Consider the following 23,600-nt stretch of genomic DNA (forward strand, 5'->3'; position numbering starts at 1 on the left):
TGGTTAGTGATGCTAACAACATGGGACAATGGCAAGGTACCTAAACTCAACAATATTGATGGGTCAGTGCCGCTACCATGCTGAGGACTTAATCTGTCTGGGAGCTGAGACAATGGCAAGGTCCTCAATCTCATCAATACAGATGGGCTCTTATCTCTGGGAGAAGGCGGCCTGCCCATTCCCAGTCATCTCAAACCAATGTAAGGAATCTTACAACACCAGCTTATAGTCCAACAGTTTATATAACAGCCTATAACCTGGTGTTGTAAGATTCCTCACATTTGTCCACCCCAGTCCATCACCGGCATCTCCACATCATCTCAAACCAAGAATGAGCTGTGTCTCTAGAATATACATCTGCCCTGCTGATCACCTTAATGTACTGAGTGTCTGTGGCTATCCTGCAGTAAAAGTCCCTGATACAGACTTATAGTTTGTGCAAGATGTGTGGTTACATACTAAATGTATTTCATGATACATACATTGTGTTAAAAAACAATCCTTTGGTATTTGAAACACTTCTAGCACACACCTGCATAATCTAACACAATCCAAGCGGGACTGGCCAGGCATCAGTAGAAGATGCAAATATTGGGTTGAACTGATTTCAACCAATTTAGCAGTTGCACTTCTTCATTATTTAATATTCAACATTAAATCTATTTTAGAGCCTGTTTTTGAATTGGTCGTGTCCGTACTGCCTGCTTTTCAGATGCTGCTACCCAACCTCCAGCGGGTTTTGCAATTTCCGTTGACATCTGTTTCTGTGGCTATTTCGTCATGTAAATCTTAACTGTCTCTTTGCAAAGAGAGTGTTTTCTTCATGAGGTGGGGCTCCAACTATGGCAAATGACAGCGGTGTAGCAAAGAGAGGGGGCTATGCCTTAAAAATAAGCAAAAAAGAAAGCACTCAGCCTGTATTAATGCCTGAGTCAGATGCTCCCCATTTCCTTCCTGCCAGTAGTATTCTACATTTTATGGCCCACTGGTGTACAATTTCCTTGTTTTAATTTGTGCCTTACCAACACAATTGGAACCCTGTTGCACCAGAAAAATAACTTCCATTCACTGAGAATTTACCACCTTGTTTCCATATTTTGCTTGATGCATGTCCAATCTTATCCAGGAGAGAAAATGATGGAAAATCATCATATAAATGCAGAAAAATAAATACCAAGCCTTCAGAAAGAGTCTGTCATTCATCTGGCAGCACTGTCTTATTCTGCTTGTTGAAGCTTTGCCTGAGGCTCAGTGTTTCAGATCAGTGATGGGGGTGGGTGGAAGCAGCAGGAAGCAGACAAACTACCCAAGAACATCCCATCCTCTCGGTAATCGTAGCAACTCCTCTGTCAATGTCAGAGCGCCTGTTACTTCACTTTGTCAGTTAGATGCTCTCTAATTATCCTCCGTTTGCGTTGGAAACTCTAACTTCAATCTATCAGTATTTGAGACGTTCTGTAACTTCACTGATATTGAGAGATTTTTTCTGGTTGGGGGAGACACGGGTGAGAAGTCATCAGTTTAAAATTGACACTGAGTGTGTGAAGAGGGTAGCTAGGAGAAATGACTTTATCCATAGATTTGTTGGAGCATTAATGCTTTGTCTCAGGGGTAGTTGAGGCAGAGACCGCTGCATCTTTGAAAAGAAGAATAGATAGATATTTGAAACAGAGGGTCTGTGAGACAAAATGGGGCAGTAGGATTAGTTTTGGATTTCTCCAGGATAGAGCTGACAGTCACAATGGACTGAATGGGCTCCTGTACTATAAACTTATGTTTCTATGGATATAAATGCTGAGAATTGCTAGCACAGTGTATACACTTGAGATTGCGTTCTTGAGGAGGGAGACGGGGGAATACCAATCTCAATGTGAGTGTGCTGCCATGTATGTGAGTTGGTAGGTCTAACGTACTCAAATTTGGGCTTTACTAGGGCCACAAAAACTATGGGATCTCTTACCTCCCCATGTCTTTCCTTCCTCCTACAATTTTCAGGCTTTGGAATCACAATGTTGCTGTCACTTAATCTGATTTACCTCACCATTCCTGACTCATTTCAACCTTTGCTGGTGCCTTGAATTATGAGCTTTGGCTCTTCACCTAGATTTCTCAATTGAAAACGACTATAAGGTATTGTATCACAGTGCCACTGCTTGGCAATATGGGAAACTGCAATGTCCTAGATTATTTGGTTTGCTTTCTGTGGCAGCCATTTTGGGCCCACACGACCATCAATAGAACTATTTCTAGTTTTGGACCTGACAATCTAGCTTTTCAGCAAGCTATCTGGGAAAACGTCTAAAATGCAAACTGGACATCAAATTCCAGTTTTAAAATAGAAGTCAAAATTTGCCCTCCGCTTCTCTACGATAGAATGCTGAAATCTGCTGCCCTGATGACATTTTGATGTCACGTTGTCAACAAAGAGATAAAGTTCCTACCCCCCAGACATCTTACGATGGTGCAATTGGCTGCTTTATTGCACTTGACATTATCCCTGCAGTCTCTTTGAAGTACGTCATTAAACAAGAGATGGCGCTGGGGAATTGGCCAAATTCTGGTTTTGGGCTCTGTAAAAGTCGTCACATGAAAAGGTGGTGCGACATTGATTAAAATAAATAAAAGAAGATCTTTTTTTGCTATTTGTTAATCTCAAGGGTTCCTATCAGCACATCGCTGTTCTGTGTATCAAAACAAGATGAGTTATTTTCTGTGGATGCACTGGTTTTTAATCCTGTGTCTACCGTGACGGACATAAAAATAACATAACTCCCCATTGACAAAACTGCTTCAATCCTCCGATTCCGAGCTGTGCGTCCCCACTCCTTTTGCTCCATCACTGATGGCACAGCGATCAGTGTCTCAGCCCTACTCTGGAACACTTCTTCCCTAAATCTCTTTGCCTCTTTTCACCTTCACAAGCCTTCATAAAAACCATTTTTTGACCAATATTTTGGTCAACTTTCCAAAGTCCCCGTCCCTTGCCTTCAATTCATTTTTATTTTTCCTTCTATGATTCACCTAAGGACATTTTTCTACATTAAAGGTGCTATTTAAATGCAAATTGTTGTTGTTATAGGGAATGGTGCCTGGTGCAAGAAATACTACCTCGTGTTGAAAGTGCTGTCTGGTACAGGGTGTGCTGTCTGGTACAGGGTGTGCTGTCTGGTACAGGGTGTGCTGTCTGGTACAGGGTGTGCTGTCTGGTACAGGGTGTGCTGTCTGATACAGGGGGTGTAGTCTGGTACAGTGGGTGTAGTCTGGCACAGGGAGTGGAGTCTGGACAAGGGATGCTGTCTGATAGAGGGGTGTTGTCTGGTACAGGGGTGTTGTCTGGTACAAGGGGTGTTGTCTGGTACAAGGGGTGCTGTCTGATAGATGGGTGTTGTCTGGTACAAGGGGTGCTGTCTGATAGATGGGTGTTGTCTGGTACAAGGGGTGCTGTCTGATAGAGGAGTGTTGTCTGGTACAGGGGGTATTGTCTAATACGGGGGTATTGTCTGGTACAGGGGGTATTGTCTAATACGGGGGTATTGTCTGCTACAGGGGTGCTGTCTGATACGGGGGTATTGTCTGATACAGGGGGTATTGTCTGATACGGGGGTATTGTCTGATACAGGGGTGCTGTCTGATACAGGGGGTGCTGTCTGATACGGGGGTATTGTCTGATACGGGGGTGCTGTCTGATACAGGGGGTATTGTCTGATACAGGGGGTATTGTCTGATACGGGGGTATTGTCTGATACGGGGGTATTGTCTGATACAGGGGTGCTGTCTGGTACGGGGTTGCTGTCTGATACGGGGGTGCTGTCTGATACGGGAGTATTGTCTGATACAGGGGGTATTGTCTGATACAGGGGGTATTGTCTGATACAGGGGGTATTGTCTGATACAGGGGGTATTGTCTGATACAGGGGGTGCTGCCTCATTTATGTTATGATGTGAATATATGACCTAGTTAAAGCAGCAATTGTTTAATAAAGAATTGTTTTAAAAGGAATCTTTATTGAAATCATACTTTGCTCTGTGAAACTCTAGGGATTGTGTGAAGCTTAAAATTTATAATTTGGAACTTTTCCTGAAATTTCAAACCAGCACCAGCTCTTGTGCTGACCCTGCTAAAACAATAGCTGAATGTCCCCATTCAACTAGATTGCTCTTTCCAAAGATATCAAGCTTGATCTCCACTTTCTTCATTATTAACTTGCTCTGCTAGTGGTTTCTCATTTCCTCTTACTAAACCCAGGCTACCGCTGTCTCTTTTCCACTCTCCTCTAGGTCTGACTTGTGAATTGCTTTCCTTTCTCTCGGCCACAGAATGTGACCTGGCTAAACCACCAGCCTTCTTCAAACTGGCAGCAGGGAAGCAATAAAAATAATTAATTCCCTGAAGCACTGCACAGCTTATAGAATCATAGAATGATACAGCACAGAAAGAGGCCACTCGGCCCATCGAGCTACCCAATCAGTCCCACTCCCCCTGCTCTTTCCCTATAGCCCTACAAATGTTTCCTTTTCAAGTATTCATCCCTTTTTTCCTTTTGAAAGTTATTATTGAATCTGATTCCACCACCCTTTCAGGCAGTGCATTCCAGATCACAACAACTCGCTGCATAAAAAAAAATTCTCCTCACATCCCCATTGGTTCCTTTGCCAATTATCTCAAATCTGTGTCCTCAGGTCACCGACTCTCCTGTCATTGGAAACAGTTTCTCCTTATTTACTCTATCAAAACCCTTCATGATTTTAAACACCTTTATTAAATCTCCCCTTAACCTTCTCTGCTCTAAGGAAAACAATCCCAACTTCAGTGTCTCCACATAACTGAAGTCCCTCATACCTGGTACCATTCTAGTAAATCTCTTCTGCACCCTCTCTAAGGCCTTGACATCCTTCCTAAAGTATGGTGCCCAGAATTGAACACAATACTCCAGCTGAGGTTCAATCAGTGATTTAGAAAGGTTTAGCATGACTTCCTTGTTTGAATACATAAAAACTGAACCACAAGACTCCTAAAAAGCCCAACAACTTTTGCCAATCAGGAAGCAGAACTCATGTCACACTCTGCTTTCGCTATGACATTCCCTCTGCTTTTGGATGGTTATTTCTGCACTTTATTGATATTCTTTGTCACTTTTCCACCTTAAATGTATTTGGATACTTGCACTTCTCAGAATGTCAAGTTGTATTTCTATTTTTTCCCCTCTCCTTCTCAACAGCTACTTAAGTAACAAGGTCCCCATTCAGTGCTATCAAGTAGTGAAAACCATATTATAACTTCAACAACACACCTACTGGAGGATACAAATGTAATGCCACATTGCCACATAGTGGCAAGAACAGGAATTACAATTGCAGTATAACAACGCCACCATGTGATGACAGAGAAAATATTACAAAATTAACAATATGTTTAAGAATAATTTTGTGTTGCCATTAGGTGGTGTTGAAATAAAAAGGATGGTCAGAGGTGCAAAGACTTCTGGAATATAAAGCATAGCTGCAGTAAAAGAAAAATCAGAACAATGAGATGGAAGTTAGAGACGAGGTGAGGACCTTAACAAAATGCAAGCAGGGCTGAGATAAGCATTAGATAAATGATTACTGCCTCCAAGTATTTACTAAGACATGAGCAAGATGCGGTCTCAAAATGGCGTCAACCTGAGTAGATTGAACAACTTCAATATAAATGGAGAGTCCTAAACAGATTTAAAGGGAAAGATGGAGCACAGAGACAAAGGTGAAGATTTATGGGGCACTGACAATCATCAATGCAGACATGGCAAATGCCTCCCTCGCCTCAGGTATTGCTTCCCTCCCTTTCAAAATCACCATCATCACCCCCTCCTAAAAAAAAACCACCCTTGACCTCTCTGTCCTTGCAGACTACCCCCTTATCTCCAATCCCCCTTTACTTTCTAAAGTCCTTGAACGTGTTGTTGCTTCCCAAATCCGTGTCCTGCGATTCCATGTTTGAATCTCTCCGATCAGGTTTCTGTCCCTGCCATAGCACTGATATGACCCTAACCAAAGTCGGAAAAAGACATCTTCTGTGACTGTGGCCATGATGTACTATTCCTCCAAGTCCTTCTCAACCTCTCTGCAGCCTTTGACATGGTCGGCCGCACCATCTTTCTCCAAAACCATTGTTCAGCTCAGTGTGACTGCCCTTATATGGTTCCACTCTTACCTATCCAATCATAGTCAGGGCATCTTCAGCAATGGCTTCTTTTCCTGTCCCTGCATTGTTACCTCCAGAGTCCCCCAAGGATCTATCCTTGGCCCCTCCTCTTCCTCAGCTTCATCCTTGGTGACATCATCCGAAGACATTGGGTCAGGTTCCACATGTCTGTTAGCAACCCCTCTTCTTTAAAATTCTCATCCTCGTGTCCAAATTCCTCCTTGGCCTTGCCACTTTCCATCCCTGTAACCTCCTCCAGCCATACAAATCTTGGAGGGCTCTGTGTTCCTGCGATTCTGATATCTTGTGCATCCACTGCCTTTCATCCCACCATTGGCAGCTGTGCCTTCAACCATCTCGGCCTTACGCTCTGACATTTCTTGCTTAAACCTCTCTACCTCCCATCTTCTCCTTAAAGACCCTCCTTAAAACCCATCTCTTTGACCAAGCTTTTAGTCACCGCACCTAATATCTCGTTCTTTGGCTCGATGTCCATTTTTGTCTGATTGCATGACTTGCCTTGGGGTGTTTTTCTACGATAAAGATGCTATATCAATGTAAGTTGTTGTCGAGTCACTGGACACAGGGAAGGTGCTGCTGGTACATTGGAAACAGGCCAACGTGGTCTCCATTTTCAAAAATAGTGATTAAAATAGATGGAAACAACTGCAGATACCTTGATGCTGTGCAAAATAGTGATATCGATTATCAGGAGTAAACTTGAGGTTGACGATTGCATGCCTGATAAGAATCTAGTAACCAGCAGTTAAATGAATTCATGTGTTACTACTAATTGGCGCTATGGTGCTAAGGTTGTGATACTATCCGGCGGTGCTATAGTAAGTAATACGCTGACACGACTCTGCAAGGCCAGTCACTGGCATTGCGCTGATTGTATTACTCGGCACTGCCACTGGATGGCGGTGGTGCGATGCGTTTGTAATACTCCGCGTTATCACGTGGTGGCGCTACACGGTATTACACATTAGTATCACTAGAGGGCGCTGTGGCGGCTCGGTGGGTTTCTCCTGCGCCACTGGTTACCCCGGGATCAGGGTTTTCTGTGACCGACTCCCGGGGAGAAGCTGATTCATAACATTCGGGGCCCGAGATGGATCTTCCGTCAGTCCCGATGCTTGAAACTAAATCAAAAACGGAAGATCAAGGCGGAGCCGCGCGGAAGCGTAGATGGAGAAAGCGGCTGCCAGTGACTAAAATGGCAGCTGGCTCGTTGGTCTAGGGGTATGATTCTCGCTTCGGGTGCGAGAGGTCCCGGGTTCAAATCCCGGACGAGCCCAATTTTACTTTTAAAGTTGTTTATTTTTTAATTATTTACTTTTTAATCCCCTTTTAGGCTGCATCCTCCTTCTGGTTTACTGCGCTTGTTGATCCGTTTTCTTTTTTTTTTAAAAGAAAGCATAAAAAAGTAAAAAAGAAAAAAGTTTTCAGAGCCAGAAATTAATTTTAAAAATGGGGCTCGTCCGGGATTTGAACCCGGGACCTCTCGCACCCTAAGCGAGAATCATACCCCTAGACCAACGAGCCAAGTGACAAGTCTCTTCGCAACCGGCCCTGACTGCTCTGGAACAGAAGGAGCGGCTGTGGAAATTGTTCTTTATTCCAGCAGTCACTGGGAACCAAAGCACCAATATGTGCACCAGTTAAATACCACTGCCAGTTGCAGCTGCAAAATGCCATCATCAGTATTGCAAATGTTAATATATTAATTACCATTTCCTTTTTATTGATCACAATGTGCTGGTAATGCCATATCTTATTTAATTTTAATCTTACTAAATTTTATAGTGTCAATATTCTTACTAATGTTTATTTGTTATTATACTGTAGGATTATTCCTGCAGTACTGTATTCGCTTCTAAATAATTTACACAGCCTGCAGGTTACATCATAGCAGCAAGAAATCTTTTTTTGGTCAGCTGGGTATCTGACAAGTGTAGAAACCCATCACTATGTTTAAGAGTCTCCAAAACAAGCTGCTAAGAAATCTGCACCTGTGCAGTTTCTGTTTGCTTGATACGGTGTGCCCGCACACTCCCCACACTTACCTAAGTAGAGAATTTAGATGGAAGTTGGCAGAACTGAAGTATATGAATCCCCAAGTGAGGGAGGGGACCTGAGTAGGATTGGAACAAGGAAATGTTCCACATATCCCACGAAAAGGCAAGCATAGCTGGGACCCATACAGGTTCCCATAGCGACACCTTTTTTTTTGAACAACGTTGAACAAGTTCTCCTTTGACTCCACTCACTTCCTCCAAATAAAAGGTGTCCCAGCTGTGCCTGCCTTTTCGTGGGATATGTGGAACATTCCCTTGTTCCAGTCCTACTCAGGTCCCCTCCCTCACCTCTTCTTCCGGTACATTGATGACTGTATCGGTGCCGTTTCCTGCTCTCACCCCGAACTGGAAAATTTCGTCAACTTTGCTTCCAATTTCCACCCTTCCCTCGCCTTCAAATGGTCCATCTCCGACTCGTCCCTTCCCTTCCTCGACTTCTCTATCTCTATTTCTGGAGATAGGCTGTCAACCAATATCTATTATAAGCCCACCGACTCCCACAGCTCCCTTGATTACACTTCCTCTCACCCCGCTTCTGCCAGTTTCTCCGTCTCCGTCACATGTGTTCTGACGATACCACCTTCCGCACCAGTGCTTCCGATATGTCTTTTTTGTTTATTCCCCTCCACAGTAGTTGACTGGGCTCTCGACCGTGTCCGTCCTATTTCCCGCACTTTTGCCCTCTCCCCTTCCCTTCCCTCCCAGAACCATGATAAAGTCCCTCTCACCCTCACTTTCTACCCCACCAGCCTCTACATTCAACGTATCATCCTCCATCATTTACGCCACTTCCAGTACGATCCCACCACCAAAAACATCTTCCCCTCCCCTTTCAGCATTCTGAAGAGACCACTCCCTCCACGACATCCTGGTCCGTTCTTCCATTACCCCCAACACTCTCTCTCCTCCCCACGGCACCTTCCTGTGCGAGTGCAGGAGATGCAACACCTGCCCTTTCACCTCCTCCTTTCCCACTGTCCAAGGCCCCACACACTCGTTCCAGGTGAAACAGCAGTTTACTTGTACTTCTTTCAATTTAGTGTACTGTATTCACTGCTCACAATCCTCTACATTGGGGAGACCAAACGCAGACTGGGTGATCGCTGTGCTGAACACCTCCGCTCTGTCCGCAAGCATGACCCTGACTTGTCAGTCGCTTGCCATTTTAATTCCCTGTCCCACTCCCACTCTGACCTCTTTGTCCTTGGCCTCTTACACTGTTCCAATGAAGCTCAACGTAAGCTCGAGGAAAAGCACCTCATCTTTTGTTTAGGCACTTTACAACCTTCCGGACTCAACATTAATTTCAATAACTTCCAATCATAGCCTCTGCTCCCATTTTTTCGGTCAGCTAGTGCTTTTAATGGTTCTGCTGCTGCCATTTACAGCTACTCCTCATCAATCTTTTGTTTCTTAACCTGTCCCATTACCACCCTCCTTGCCTTGCACCATCATCCCTTTTGTCATTTAATCACTCTTGCCCTCTACCCTATCACACACCTTCCCTTTTGTTCTTTCCTCCCCCTCCCCCTCCCTGGCTCTGTACTTGCTCAAAAACTTTAACTCTTGTAACATCTTCCAGTTCTGGCAAAAGATCTTCGACCTGAAACGTTAACTCTGTTTCTTTCTCCACAGATGCTGCCTGACTTGCTGAGCTTCTCCAGCATTTTCTGGTTTTATTGCAAGTGATTATGTTCTCATGGCATTGCTGCTCTTGTCCTCTGTAGTAGAGGTTGCAGAGCTGGGCGGTGCTGTTGAAACAAACTTAGCAAGTTTGCTAAAGTGCATCCTGTAGATAGTACAAACTGCAGCCACAGTGCACTGATGATGGAAAGGGTGAATATTTGTTTACCTATGTATATAATTTTTATCCCTTACCCTTTTTAAAGCTGAGGATGTGCAATACGATGGTATGCAAGATGTCCCAAGGTGGTCCTGTGGTTTGACAGAACTGAGGTGGGGATCCTGGAGCTTGACAGCACTATTTACCTGAGATGAGGGTCCTAAAGAGGGTTCCCAACCTCCCGGATTGTCCTTGAGTCTCCCGGAATTGAGGACAGATCTCCTGAGCACCAATGAGAAGAGGTGGAGCTTTGACAGGCGGGCGTGGTGCCCAATAGGCACGGGGCGGGGGCGGGTTTCATTTAGCAAGTTAGGCTGTGCTGAAGGCAGTAAAGTTCCCAAATATTAGCTGGTTGTATTTTGGAAGGTTAATATATAAAAAAATAATTATCTCACTTAGCTTCCAGGATTTTCCACTTAACAGCAAAGATCTGGGAGGACCCTAAATGCTGCCTATTAGAGGCATGCAGAAGTTAAGTAGAGTACCTTCTTTTGTAGCTACAGGAGGAAAAGGATCGGGGCTTTGGGACGACCTGGCTGCTATATCTGGACAACAGCCAGCAAGCCCTGCAGCCAGTAACCATTAACACATCAGCGACTGATTTTCTTACCCCGCCTCCAAGTACTAGGGACTGCCCGTGGAGGGGGATGGGATGCCTGTGCCAGGGAAGTAGCATCTGGCTTATGTAAATTACTTGAAACTGGATATACAAGTGAATTCAGCATTTTGTCAGCTGCAATGCACTTCAAATTTGCTTCACCTAATTAGCATCCAGACAGGTGGGAGGGGAGGAATATCAGGTGGAATAGCTGTTATTTATTTAAAAGGTTAGTTTGAAAACCGAGTCTAGTGGGGGAGCGTTTAAACTAATTTGGTAGGGGGATGGGCACCAGGATGAAACATTAGAAAGGAGAAACAAGGTGCACAGATGACTGGGAGGGACAAGTAGAGGGAATAGTTCAGAAATTTGGGGGGGGGCAAATTCCAGGCAATCTAAACTGAGATTGGAGTGCATGTGTGTAAATGCATGTAGCATGGTAAATAAGGTTGGTGAGCTGCAGGCTCAAGTGGGACTCTGATATAGTGACAATAACAGAGACGTGGATCAAAGAAGGGGAGGATTGGGTACTTAATATTCTTGGCTAGAAGGTATTCAGGAAAGACAGGGAAGGAAAGAAAGGGGGGAGGGGGTGGCAGTATTGAGTAAAGAAACTATTGTAGTATTGGAAAGGGATGATGTAGTTGAGGGGTCAAAGACAGAATCTATTTGGTAAGAATTAAGGAACAATAGAGGACCTTTAATGTTACTGGGTGTATACTATAGGTCACCAAATAGTGGGAAGGAGATAGAGAAGCAAATTTGCAGGCAAATTACAGAAAGCTGCAAGAACTATAATGGGAGACTTCAATTATCCCAATATAGTCTGGGACAGTAACAGTGTAAAGGGCAAAGAGGGGGAGGAATTCCTGAAATGTGTTCAAGAGAACTTTCTGCAACATTGTGTTTCCAGCCCAACCAGGAAGGAAACAGTACTGGATCTAGTTCTGGGGAATGAAGTGGGGCAGGTGGAGCATGTTTTATGTTTTGGGGAACAGTGATCATAATGTCATGAGGTTTAGAATAGTTATGGAAAAGGACAAGGAACAATCAAATGTGAAAATGCTTAACTGGAGGAGGGAAAATTTCAGTGAGTTAAAAAGGGATCTTACCCAGGTGGATTGGAATCAAAAATTGTAAGGCAAAACAGTAATTGAAGAATTGGAGGCCTGCAAGGAAGAGGTTTCTTTTTCAGGTTTTTTTTTTCTTTTTTGTGTGTGTTTTAGGCCCCCCTTTTATAAGAAGGGGGGTTAGGGTGTATTTTTTGTGCAATAAATCAAAAATAAGTGTCAAATTATAATTTTATTATATCGGTCCAGGATGCACTCCAGTCCCTGCGGTGCCCACCAGTCGTGGAAAGCCTCAAGTGTACCGGCAGACACCGCGTGCTCCCTCTCCAGGGCCACCCGGGCACGGAGAATGCCGCGGAAGAGAGGCAGACAGTTGGAGCGACCGTCCCCACAGGCCGTGTCTAACCTGGATAGTTCAAGGAAGAGGTTTTTTTCCGAGCTCAGTTCTGCTCTGAAGTGTTGACTGGAAGTGCAGTCAGTTTAACTCTTTTCTCTTTCTCCCTTTTTTTTGTGTTTTAGGCCCCCCTTTTATAAGAAGGGGGGGATTAGGGTGTGTTCATGTGCAGTAAATCAAAACAAGCCCAAAAATAAGTGACAAACTATAATTTTATTATCTCGGTCCAGGATGTACTCCAGTCCCTGCGGTGCCCACCGGTCGCGGAAAGCCTCAAGTGTACCGGCAGACACCGCGTGCTCCCTCTCCAGGGCCACCTGGGCGCAGAGAATTCCGCGGAAGAGAGGCAGACAGTCGGAGCGACCGCCCCCACGGGCCGTGTCTAACCTGGACCTGTGGATAGTTCAAGGAAGAGTTGATTCGAGTACAGAGTAGTCACATGCCTAAGAAGGGGTATGCTTGGTCATTATCCACATCATAAGAAGGGGTAAGGAAGGGCATCCAAAGCTGGAGCTCCCTGGATGACTAAAGACATAGAGATTAAAATGAAACAGAAAAAGGAGGCTTATGACAAATGTAAGGTTCATAATATAGTTGAGAATCAGACTGAAAACAGAAAGCACAGAGGAGATCTAGAAAAAGGGACTAAAAGGGGCAAAGAAAGAGTATGAGAATAGATTAGCAGCTAACATAAAAGGGATCCCAAAAGTCTTTTATAAACATATAAATAGTAAAAGGGTAGTCAAAGGAAGTGTGGGAATAAAAGGAAATCTTCTTGTGGAGGCAGTGGGCATGGCTGAGGCACGAAATAAATACTTTGCATCGGTCTTCACTAGAGAAGAGGATGCTGCCAATGTAGCAGTAAAGGAGGAGGTAGTAGCGATATTGGATAGGATAAAAATAGATAAAGAGGAGATACTTAGAAGATTGGCAGTTCTCAAAATAGAAAAGTCACCCAGTCCAGATGGAATTGATCCTTAGTTGCTGAGGGAAGTAAGGTGGAAATTGCAGAGGCTCTGGCCACAATCTTCCAATTCTCCTTAGATATGGGGATGGTGCCGAAGGACTGGAGGATTGCAAATGTTACACCCCTGTTCAAAAGAGGGGAGAGGGATAAACCCGACAATTACAGGCCAGTCAGCCCAACGTCGGTGGTGGGGAAACTTTTAGAGACAATAATCTGGGACAAAATTAATTGGGATTTGGAAAAGTATGGGCTAATAAATGAAAGTCAGCATGAATTTGTTAAAGAAAAATTATGTTTGACTAACTTGATTGAATTCTTTGATGTGTAACGGAGAGGGTTGATGAGGGGTGGTGTGGTTGGCGTGTATATGGACTTTCAAAAGGCATTTGATAAAGTACCATATAATAGACTTGTTAGCAAAATTAAAGCCCATGGGAATAAAGGGACAGTGGCAGCATGGATACAAAATTGACTAGGGGAGAGAAAGCAGAGAGTAGTGGTGAACGGTTGTTTTTCAGACTGGAGGGAAGCATACAGTGGTGTTCCCCAGGGGTCAGTATTAGGACCACTGCTCTTTTTGATATATATTAATGACATGGACTTGAGTATAGAGGTTATAATTTCAAAGTTTGCAGATGACACGAAACTTGGAAATGTAGTAAACAATGTGGAGGATAGAAAGAAACAGACTTCAGGAGGACATAGACAGACTGGTGAAATGGGCAGACACATGGCAGATGAAATTTAACACAGAGAAGTGTGAAGTGATGCATTTTGGTAGGAAGAATGGGGAGAGGCAATATAAACTAAATGGTACAATTTTAAAGGGGGTGCAGGAACTTGGAGACCTGTGGGTGTATGTTTACAAATCTTTGAAGGTGGCAGGACAAGTTGAGAAAGCTGTTAAAAAAGCATATGGGATCCTGAGCTTTATTAATGGAGCCATAGAGTACAAAAGCAAGGAAGTTATGTTAAATCTTTATAAAACACTGATTAGGCCTCAGCTGGAGAATTGAGTTCAATTCTGGGCACCACACTTGAGGAAGATTGTCAAGAACTTAGAGAGAGTGCAGAAGAGATTTACTAGAATGGTGCTAGAGATGACGGTCTTCAGCTATGTGGAGAGACTGGAGAAGCTGGAGTTGTTCTCCTTTGAACAGAGAAGGTTAAGGGGGAATTTGATAGAGGTGTTCAAAATCATGAATGGTTTTGACAGAGTAAATAAGGAGAAACTGTTTCCAGTGGCAGAAGGGTCAGTAACCAGAGGTGATCGGCAAAAGAGCCAGAGGTGACATGAGAAAAAATCCTTTTACGCAGCAAGTTGTAATGATCTGGAATACACTGCCTGAAAGAATGGCAGGAATCTTACAACACCAGGTTATAGTCCAACTGTTTTATTTGAAAATCAAAAGCTTTCGGAGGCTTTCTCCTTCGTCAGGTGAGCACACTCGCTCACCTGACGAAGGAGAAAGCCTCCGAAAGCTTGTGATTTTCAAATAAAACAGTTGGACTATAACCTGGTGTTGTAAGATTCCTTACATTTGTCAACCCCAGTCCATCACCGGCATCTCCACATCATGAAAGAATGGAGGAAGCAGATTCAATAGTAACTTTCAAAAGGGAATCGGATAAATACTTGAAGGGAGAAAATTTCCAGGGCTATGGGGAAAGACTAGGGGAATGGGACTAATTAGATAGCTCTGTAAAAGCTTCTGTAGGTATGTAAAAAGGAAAAGACTGGCAAAGGCAAATGTGGGTCCCTTAGACAGAGATGGGAGAATTTATAATGGGGAATAAGGAAATGGCAGAGAAATTAAACAAATACTTTCGGGGAAAAATTCGATAAGGATCCGTTTTGGGCGGTGGTAACATGATGTGCTACCACCCTGCGCCCAACGGACCCTGCGCAGGCAGGATGCAAGTTTGGACCCAAGGGAGCACTTACTTGCAATTGGTGTTCCTTTCCAAGCGTTGCACGTGGAATCAATGCAATTCGCACTTTCCACTACCAGAGGGAGCTGCATCTCATAAAGGGAGGATGTTTCTTAGAGATCTCTTAAAGGTAGCTGATACCTATTATTTGCTGAAAATAACAGTCTACTGTCTGTATGATCAGGGATCAGACATCGCACACGTAAAACACAGATGCAGATCCCATCCCTATGTTTACGCACTGATGAGTTATGTTAAAACATTGAATAAAGGTTCCGCACTACAAAATCCCACATCCTCCAATCTGCACACCAGACCTCACCAATCTGCTAATCTGAGTTGGTACCAGGCCTGCGAGAGTGCATGCACAAGGTTCTCTGCTGATGCACTAGAGATCTTGGGTGCAAGAGGTGGACAGAAGGAGGGACATCCTATATCTGTGGGGGTGGCGGGGGGGTGGTGGTGGCAAAAGGGCTTCCAGACATATACTCAAAAGGTAGTGGGAGACAGCGGGGGATGAAGTCAATGCCAGGTGCACTGCATCATGAGCATGGATGCAGTGCAGGAAGAAGTTCAAAGCTTTGACATGAATGGTCAAGGTGAGTGAGGTCAACTGTCAAGTGGCGTCTCCTACCAACTGCACCACGCACTACATCCCCCATCCCCCACATACCAATAAAACCTTTCCATCAGTACTCAACTTTTCCAATCAGATGCTTCCTCTCACCCTTACACATTACAAACCCACAACTCACAAGCTACACACACTGGCAGCTATTCAATCATGACAGGCACATCACCCAGACACACGTCCCACTTTCTTGCAGGAGAAGGTGGCGCATATCAAGAAGCAGCAAGTGGCTGTGGCATTTAGCCCCTCAAGCCTTTTCTACCATTCAATGAGATCATGGTGGACCTGTGACCTAACTCCATATGTCCATCTTAACCCCATATCCCTTAATACCCTTGGTTCACAGAAATCTATCAATCTCAGATTTAACATTCACAAATGAGCTAGCATCAACTGCCGTCTGCAGAAGAGCGTTCCAAACGTCTCCCACCCTTTGCGTGTAGAAGCATTTCCTAACTTCACTCCTGCACATCCTGGCTCTAAATGTTAGGCTATGTCCCCGCGTTCTAGTAGTGAAGTCTAGGACACCTCCAAAAACAGTTATAAATAACTTGGCAGCCAGAGGCAATAATCCAGCCACTAACCTGTAAATCCTGCATGGTCCCTTTAAATAGCGCTGGTGGGGGGATCCTCCAGGCACTCTAACACACGTCCAGATGGTCAGGGTTAAGACTGTGTGTTGAGTTGAGCTTTAAGTCCCAAAATGGTGTCTATCACTTTAAATCAGCGTTGCACACTGATTGAAGCCATTTTCTCCCTACTTTACATGATTCCAGCGTTCGTTATCTGCGCCTGCGCAAACTCCTTTGTCAAGATGGCGTCTGGTGCACATCACGCAGGAAACATGTGTGCGCATCCAAGACGCCATCTCGGATGTCGGAGAGGCCGTGTAGTGCTGAAACAACGGGCGCTACACAGCCCAATTGAGCGCCCTTTGTGTCTGTCTTCACAGAAGAAGACACAAAAAACTCCCAGAAATATTAGAGAACCAAGGGTCTGGCGAGAATGAGGAACTGAAGGAAATTAGTATTCGTAAAAAAATAGTACTAGGGAAATTAATGGGACTGAAAGTCGATAAATCCCAAGGACCTGATGATCTACATCCCAGGGTTTTGAAAGAGGTAGCTATAGAGATAATGGATGCATTGGTTGTCATCTTCCAAAATTCTATAGATTCTGGAACGGTTCCTGCAGATTGGAGGGCAGCAAATGTAACCCCACTATTTAAGAAAGGAGGAAGAGAGAAAACAGGGAACTACAGACCTGTTAGCCTGACATCAGTAGTAGGGAAAATGCTAGAATATATTCCTTCATTGTCGCTGGGTCAAAATCCTGGAACTCCCTACCTAACAGCACTGTGGGAGAACCTTCACCACACGGACAGCAGCGGTTCTAGAAGGCGGCTCACCATCACCTTCTCAAGGGCAATTAGGGATGGGCAATAAATGCTGGCCTTGCCAGCGACGCCCACATCCCATGAACGAATAAAAAAAAATAAAGGATGTGATAACAGGACACTTAGAAAATAATAATAGGATTTGGCAGAGTCAATGCAGATTTATGAAAGGGAAATCATGCTTGATAAACCTATTGGAGTTCTTTGAAAATGTAACTAGTAGAATAGATAAGGGGGAACCAGTGGATGTGGTGTATTTGGAATTTCAGAAAGCTTTCGATAAGGTCCCACACAGAGGATTGGTGAACAAAGTTAGAGCACATGGAATTGGGGGTAATATACTGCCATGGGTTGAGATTTGGTTAACAGACAGAAAACAGAGAGTAGGAATAAACGGGTCTTTTTCAGGTTGGCAGACTGTGACTAGTGGGGTACCGCAGGGATCGGTGCTTGGGCCCCAGCTATTCACAATCTATATCAATGATTTGGATGAGGGGAGCAAATGTAATATTTCCAAGTTTGCTGATCTTGTCCACGAGACCCACCTCCTGCTCCCTCGACCCTATTCCCACCAAACTGCTGACCACCCAATTTCCCTTCCTCACCCCCATGTTAGCTGATATTGTTAATGGTTGCCTCTCCTTAGGTACTGTCCCCCTCCCCTTCAAATCCGCCGTCATCAGCCCCCTCTTCAAAAAACCCACCCTTGACCCCTCTGTCCTTGCAAACTACCGCCCCATCTCCAACCTCCCTTTCCTCTCCAATGTCCTTGAACATGTTGTCGTCTCCCAAATCCGTGCCCATCATTCCCGCAACTCCATGTTTGAATCTTTCCAATTAGGTTTCCGCCCCTGCCACAGCGTTGAAATGGTCTTAATCAAATTCACAAATGACATCCTACGTGACTGTGACCACGGTACACTATTCCTCCTCATCCTCTCGACTTGTCTGCAGCCATTAACACAGTTGACCACGTAATTCCTCCTCCTGCGCTTCTCCTCCATTGTCCAGCTGAGTGGAACTGCCCTCGCCTGGTTCAATTCTTATCCATCCGGTCGTTGCCAGACAATCACCTGCAAAGGCTTCTCTTCCTGCCCCTGCACCATTATCTCTGGAGTATTTCTTATTTACATGCTACCCCTCGACAAAATAATCCCAAAACACATAAGGTTCCACATGTATGCTGATGACACCTAGATCTACCTCACCACTACCTCTCTCAACCCTTCCACAGTCTCTGTGTTGTCAGACTGCTTGTTTGACACCTGGATGAGCAGAAATTTGCTGCAATTCAACATTGGGAAGAAAGCTGACAGTGTCTTTGGCCCTTGCCACAAACTGCCTTCATTAGTCACCGATTCCTGGCCACTGTCTCAGGCTGAACCTATTCGCAACCTCAGCATCCTATTTTATCCTGAGTTGAGCTTCCTACCCCATATCCTCTCCATCACAAAGACCGCCTACTTTTACCTCAGTAATATCTCCATCTCCGCCCGTGCCTCAACCCATCCGCTGCTGAAACCCTTGTCTATGCCTTTGTTAACTCCAGACTTGACTATTGCAATGCTTTCACCGCCAGCATCCCGTCTTCCACCCTCCATAAACTTGAGCTCATCTAAAACTCCGCATCCTAACTCATACCAATTCCTGTTCACCCATTACCCCTGTACTCGCTGTCTGACATTGGCTCCCTGCCCACCAACACCTCGATTTAAAAATTCTTATCCTCGTGTTCAAATCCCTCCATGGTCTTTTCCCTCCCTATCTCTGTAACCTCCTCCAGCCCTATAACCCTTTTCGAGAACTTTGTGTTCGTTCAACTCTGACCTCTTGTGCATCCCCCACTTCCTTCGTCCCACCATTGGCGGCCATGTCTTCAGCCATCTAGGCCCTAAGCTCTGGAATTCCCTCCCTAAACTTCTCCTCCTCTCTCCTTTAAGTCATTCCTTAAAACCTACCACTTTGATGAAGCTTTTGGTCACCTGTCCTAATGTCTCCTTCTTTGGCTCGGTCTCAATTCTTGTCTGATTACATTGTTGTGAAGTGCCTTGGAATGTTTTACTACGTTAAAGGTGCTATATAAATACAAGTGTTGTTGTATTCAAATTATTTTTAGAAAACCCACTGAAGTACAAAGAAACAATTTGATATTCCATTGATAAAAATAGATTGTTTGGAATATGAAGATAAACAAAAACCGGTACTGGTGTGTGTTTAGTACTGTCTGTCATGTTTGAAATGGATCGATGCATCTTTCTGTTTTTCTACATTTCTCTATTTCTCTCACAAATACATATACCCTCTCTGTTTAAAGTTTGTGAAATTTGTTCTCTAGCTTCAAATTACCTTGAAAAATAACTATAAACTAAATAGAAATTAGATTTAAATTGTTTCTATGTAAATGCCAGAAGAATTAGAAACAAATTGTTAGAACTCCAATCGTATGTTGTCTTGGAAAAATTTGATATTTTGTGCATTTCTGAGACGTGGCCAGATGAGAGTGATGGCACAGAAATTCACCTAAAAGGCTGCATAGGATTCAGAAAGGATAGAGTAGATCAAAGAGGAGGTGAGGTTACTATTTTTATCAGTGAGAATCCAACAGCTCAAGAGAGATGTGATTTTGCTTCATTAGGTTCAGCTGAAGCTACCTGGGTTCACGTGGGCGGGGACTAATTATTGGTAATTGTTATAGATTCCCCTCCCTGCACCTTTTCCAGGTCAGACACCTGAACATGATGAGTTACGATGGAAACAGATTTCTAAAGCCTCATAAATATGTGACCTGGCATTCCCTACCATGATGATTTACTCTCTGTTGTGGTGGGGAGTGTTGCTGGAAAAATAAAATAATACAGGACTGTTTCCTGATTTAGCAAGTCAAAGAAGAAACCTGGGATAATCATATATTGGATCCAGTGTTTAGTAGTGAGCCTAACCTGGTATCAGGCCTCTGTATGGGAGGACATCTGGGCAACTGTGACCACAACTTTATATGCTTTCAATTGGCTGGTAGAATTGAAGGTATTGAAAACCTACAATTAATTAATTTTAGAAGGGCAAACTTTACTAAAATGGCTGAAGATTTGGTGCAGGTTAATTGGTTAACTCTGCTGGGTGGTGATGAAACTAATGTAGAATATAAATGTAAAGTTTTTAAGACCAAAATAAAAAATGTGGAAGACATGAATATGTGCACAAAATCAAAAGAAGGGTGTGTAGTAAGATAAAACCACAGTGGCTGACTGGTCAAGTACAAAGACAAATAAGATGTAAACAAAAATGTTTCTACAAACTAAAATCATGTAATACTCAACAAAACTAGGAACCACTAAAGAAAACTAAGGCCATATAAGGGGTTGGCCATTTAGGACTGAGATGAGGAAAAATTTCTTTGCTCAGGGTTGAGAATCTATGGAGTTCTGTACCCCAGGGGGCTTTTGATGCTCAGTTATTGAGTATATTCAAGACTGCGATTGATGGATATTTGGACACTAAGGGAATCAAAGGATATGGGGATATGGGGATAGGGTGGGAAAGTGGAGTTGAGATAGAAGATCAGCAATAATATTGAATGGCGGAGCAGGCTTGAGGGGCCTTATGGCCTTCTCTTGCTCCTATTTCTTATGTAAGGCTGCCATTAAATTAGATAAAAGGATAGTGGAAAAGTGGACCATAGACAATTCTGGAAGTGATGGTAAAAGCTTTTTCAGTTATGTAAAGAGTCAGAACTGTCAAAGACTGTATTGTGCCATTGCAGGATGCTCAAGGACAGGTTACTAAGGACTCATGGAGTGTGGTGGAAATACTAAATGAGTATTTTGCCTTGGTCTTCACTTAGGAGGATGATACTTGACTCTGAATTTGATAAAACTGTTAATGTTACCTAGATTAACATTGTTTTAGATAGAATTAGGAACCTTAAATTAGATCGAGCAGCCAGTCTGGATGATATCCATATGAGAGTCTTCAGGGAGATCGGACAGGTGTTTTGTGAGCCCCTTGCCTATGCCTTTAATACCTTACTAGTCTCTGGGACAGTTCCCTTTAGATTGGAAGGATGCTAATATATAGTCCTAATCTTTAGAAAAAAGATAAGGATGATCTGGGTAACTATAGGCTCATTAGTTTGAAGTCAGTATAGGGAAGATGCTTGAAGGACTCATTAGGGATGTAGTATGACTACTTAGGCAGAGAAGAACATATTATGGACACCTAACTTCAAAAAAAGAGGTCCTATCTCAAATTTGATATTTTTTGAACATTGCCAAGATAATGGATGAAGGAAACCTGGTAGACATTATCTACCTAGACTGCCAAAAAGCTTTTGATAAGGTACTGCACAAGAGGCTTCTCTACCAGATAAAAGTCTCTGGTATCAGTGGTAACCTACGTGCTGGTTTGAGAACTGGCTGAAAGCCTGTCGGTGGATAATGGTTATTGATGGATTTGGATCTGTTTAGAGACCGGTCACCAGTGCTGTCCTGCAGGGATTGGCATTGGGACCATTGCTCTTTACTATTTTTATTAATGATCTATATGTAGGAGTTGGGGATACGATCTGCAAGTTTGCAGATGATACAAAGATATGAGAGTCAGGACTGTAGACAATGCTTGACTACTGCAGGTAGATCTAGATGTGCTGGTGATTGGGCTTGTGATTGGCAAATGATGTTTAACTTGGAAAAGTGCAGTGTTATGCATGTGGGCAGGGTGAATGCTGAACATACATATGCCCTTCAGGGAGAAGTGCTAGTCTTTCGAGAGAGAGAGAGATCTGGGCTTTCTAGTACATTGAGCTCTAAAGGTTCATGACCAATGCTGTGGAGTGATAGCTAGAGCAAATAGGGTGCATGAACAGGACAATTGGCTGTAAGACAATGCATACTAATTTGTCATTTTACAAGACCTTAGTTAGGCCTCCATTAGAATATTTTCCAATTTTTGTCTCCTTGTGGGTGATATTGAAGCTTTGGAAAGGGTGGGGGGGGGGAAAGACACTAAATTAATTGAAGTGTTTTTGTTATCAAGATAGGCTCAAAGAGTTTGGAGTCTGCACTTTTTTTTAAAAGAGAAGTGTAGAATTGGGGGTGATTTGCTTCGTTTATAAGATGATGAAGGGAATTGATTGTGTTCATGTGGATGGTTTGTTCAAAACCAAATAGGTTAGGGAGGACCAGGAGTCACATTTTCAAGTTATGTAAGGCTAGAGCTAGGAGATGGTTCTTTTCCTAGAGAATAGTGGACCTGTGGAACAGGCTGCCAGCTTATGCAGTGAACACCAATTTACCTAATTCCATCAAGCAAGGGCTGGTCCTTTTTCTGGCTGGGGTGGCGATCACTTCGTGTAAAGGTAGGTACTGTGACAGTAATCAGGGTCAGAGGGATCTCCTGGACTAGTTTTGATTGCCTAAGAGGTCGGAGAGGAATTTTCTATCTTTTTCCTAATTGACCTGGGTTATCACCTGATTTTTTTTTTTGTCCCTCCCAGATTACATGGTTTTCAGGTGGGGTGGGGAGTGTGTAACATTGTGATGCACAAGGCATCGCAGTTGTGGACCAGAGGGTCTTTTCCTGTCCATCATTGTTCATATGTTTGTTAATATTTTTCCAGTTGGATTGACAAAATGTACCTTGGGAATTGTGTATACTGGACATACTTACACTGTGTGATAGCTTAGTACAAAAATATCAAACACAAGTTCAGGCCTTTTGAGAGATTCTTAAAAAAAAATACTCAGACACAAAAGATAACTTTTATAGTTGAGTTTAATCACAGTGTAGTGTAATTTTGATTTTTTTTTTGTTACAATTCTTATTTGAGAGCAGAAATTTCAGTTACTTTGAATAAAACTTCTATCCACCATCATTTTCTAAGACATATTGAGTGATTTGATTATTTTACTGGTCATGCAGGATTACTTGTTTTTATCAGTTGGCAGTTTTCTGGCTGCTTTCCTTGTTTCAGATCAATATGTTCTCTACCTCTTCAATTATGATTTGCTACTGTTTCACTTTGAGCCAAACAACATCTGCACATACAATAAATACATACTAGGCACAGAATACTGCAGATATTGGAAATCTGAAATAAAAAAAGAAAATGCTGGAAAACAGTCAGCAGCTGTGGAGAGAGAAACAGTTAATGTTTCAGGTCCATCCACAGATGTTTTTGTTTTATTCATTCATGGGATGTGGGCGTCGCTGGAGAGGCCAGCATTTATTGCTCATCCCTAATTGCCCTTGAGAAGGTGGTGGTGAGCCGCCTTCTTGAACCGTTGCAGTCCGTGTGTTGAAGGTTCTCCCACGGTACTGTTAGGAAGGGAGTTTCAGGATTTTGACCCAGCGCCGATGAAGGAACGGCGCTATATTTCCAAGTCGGGATGGTGTGTGACTTGGAGGGGAACGTGCAGGTGGTGTTGTTCCCATGTATCTGCTGGTCTTGTCCTTCTAGGTGGTAGAGATCGTGGATTTGGGAGGTGCTGTCTAAGAAGCCTTGGCGAGTTGCTG

At 43.5% G+C, this 23,600-nt stretch overlaps 2 non-coding genes across 2 annotated transcripts; one reads left to right on the plus strand and one right to left on the minus strand.

The window, feature by feature from the left end:
• Positions 1-7,406: 7,406 nt before the first annotated feature.
• trnap-cgg (transfer RNA proline (anticodon CGG)) lies at positions 7,407-7,478 on the plus strand. The gene has a single exon. It is a non-coding gene; the product is annotated as a tRNA-Pro (tRNA).
• Positions 7,479-7,654: 176 nt separating this feature from the next.
• On the minus strand, positions 7,655-7,726 carry trnap-agg (transfer RNA proline (anticodon AGG)). The gene has a single exon. It is a non-coding gene; the product is annotated as a tRNA-Pro (tRNA).
• Positions 7,727-23,600: the final 15,874 nt, after the last annotated feature.

Source organism: Heptranchias perlo, chromosome 11 (genome assembly GCF_035084215.1).
Source record: "Heptranchias perlo isolate sHepPer1 chromosome 11, sHepPer1.hap1, whole genome shotgun sequence".
Taxonomy (NCBI): Eukaryota; Metazoa; Chordata; class Chondrichthyes; order Hexanchiformes; family Hexanchidae; genus Heptranchias; species Heptranchias perlo.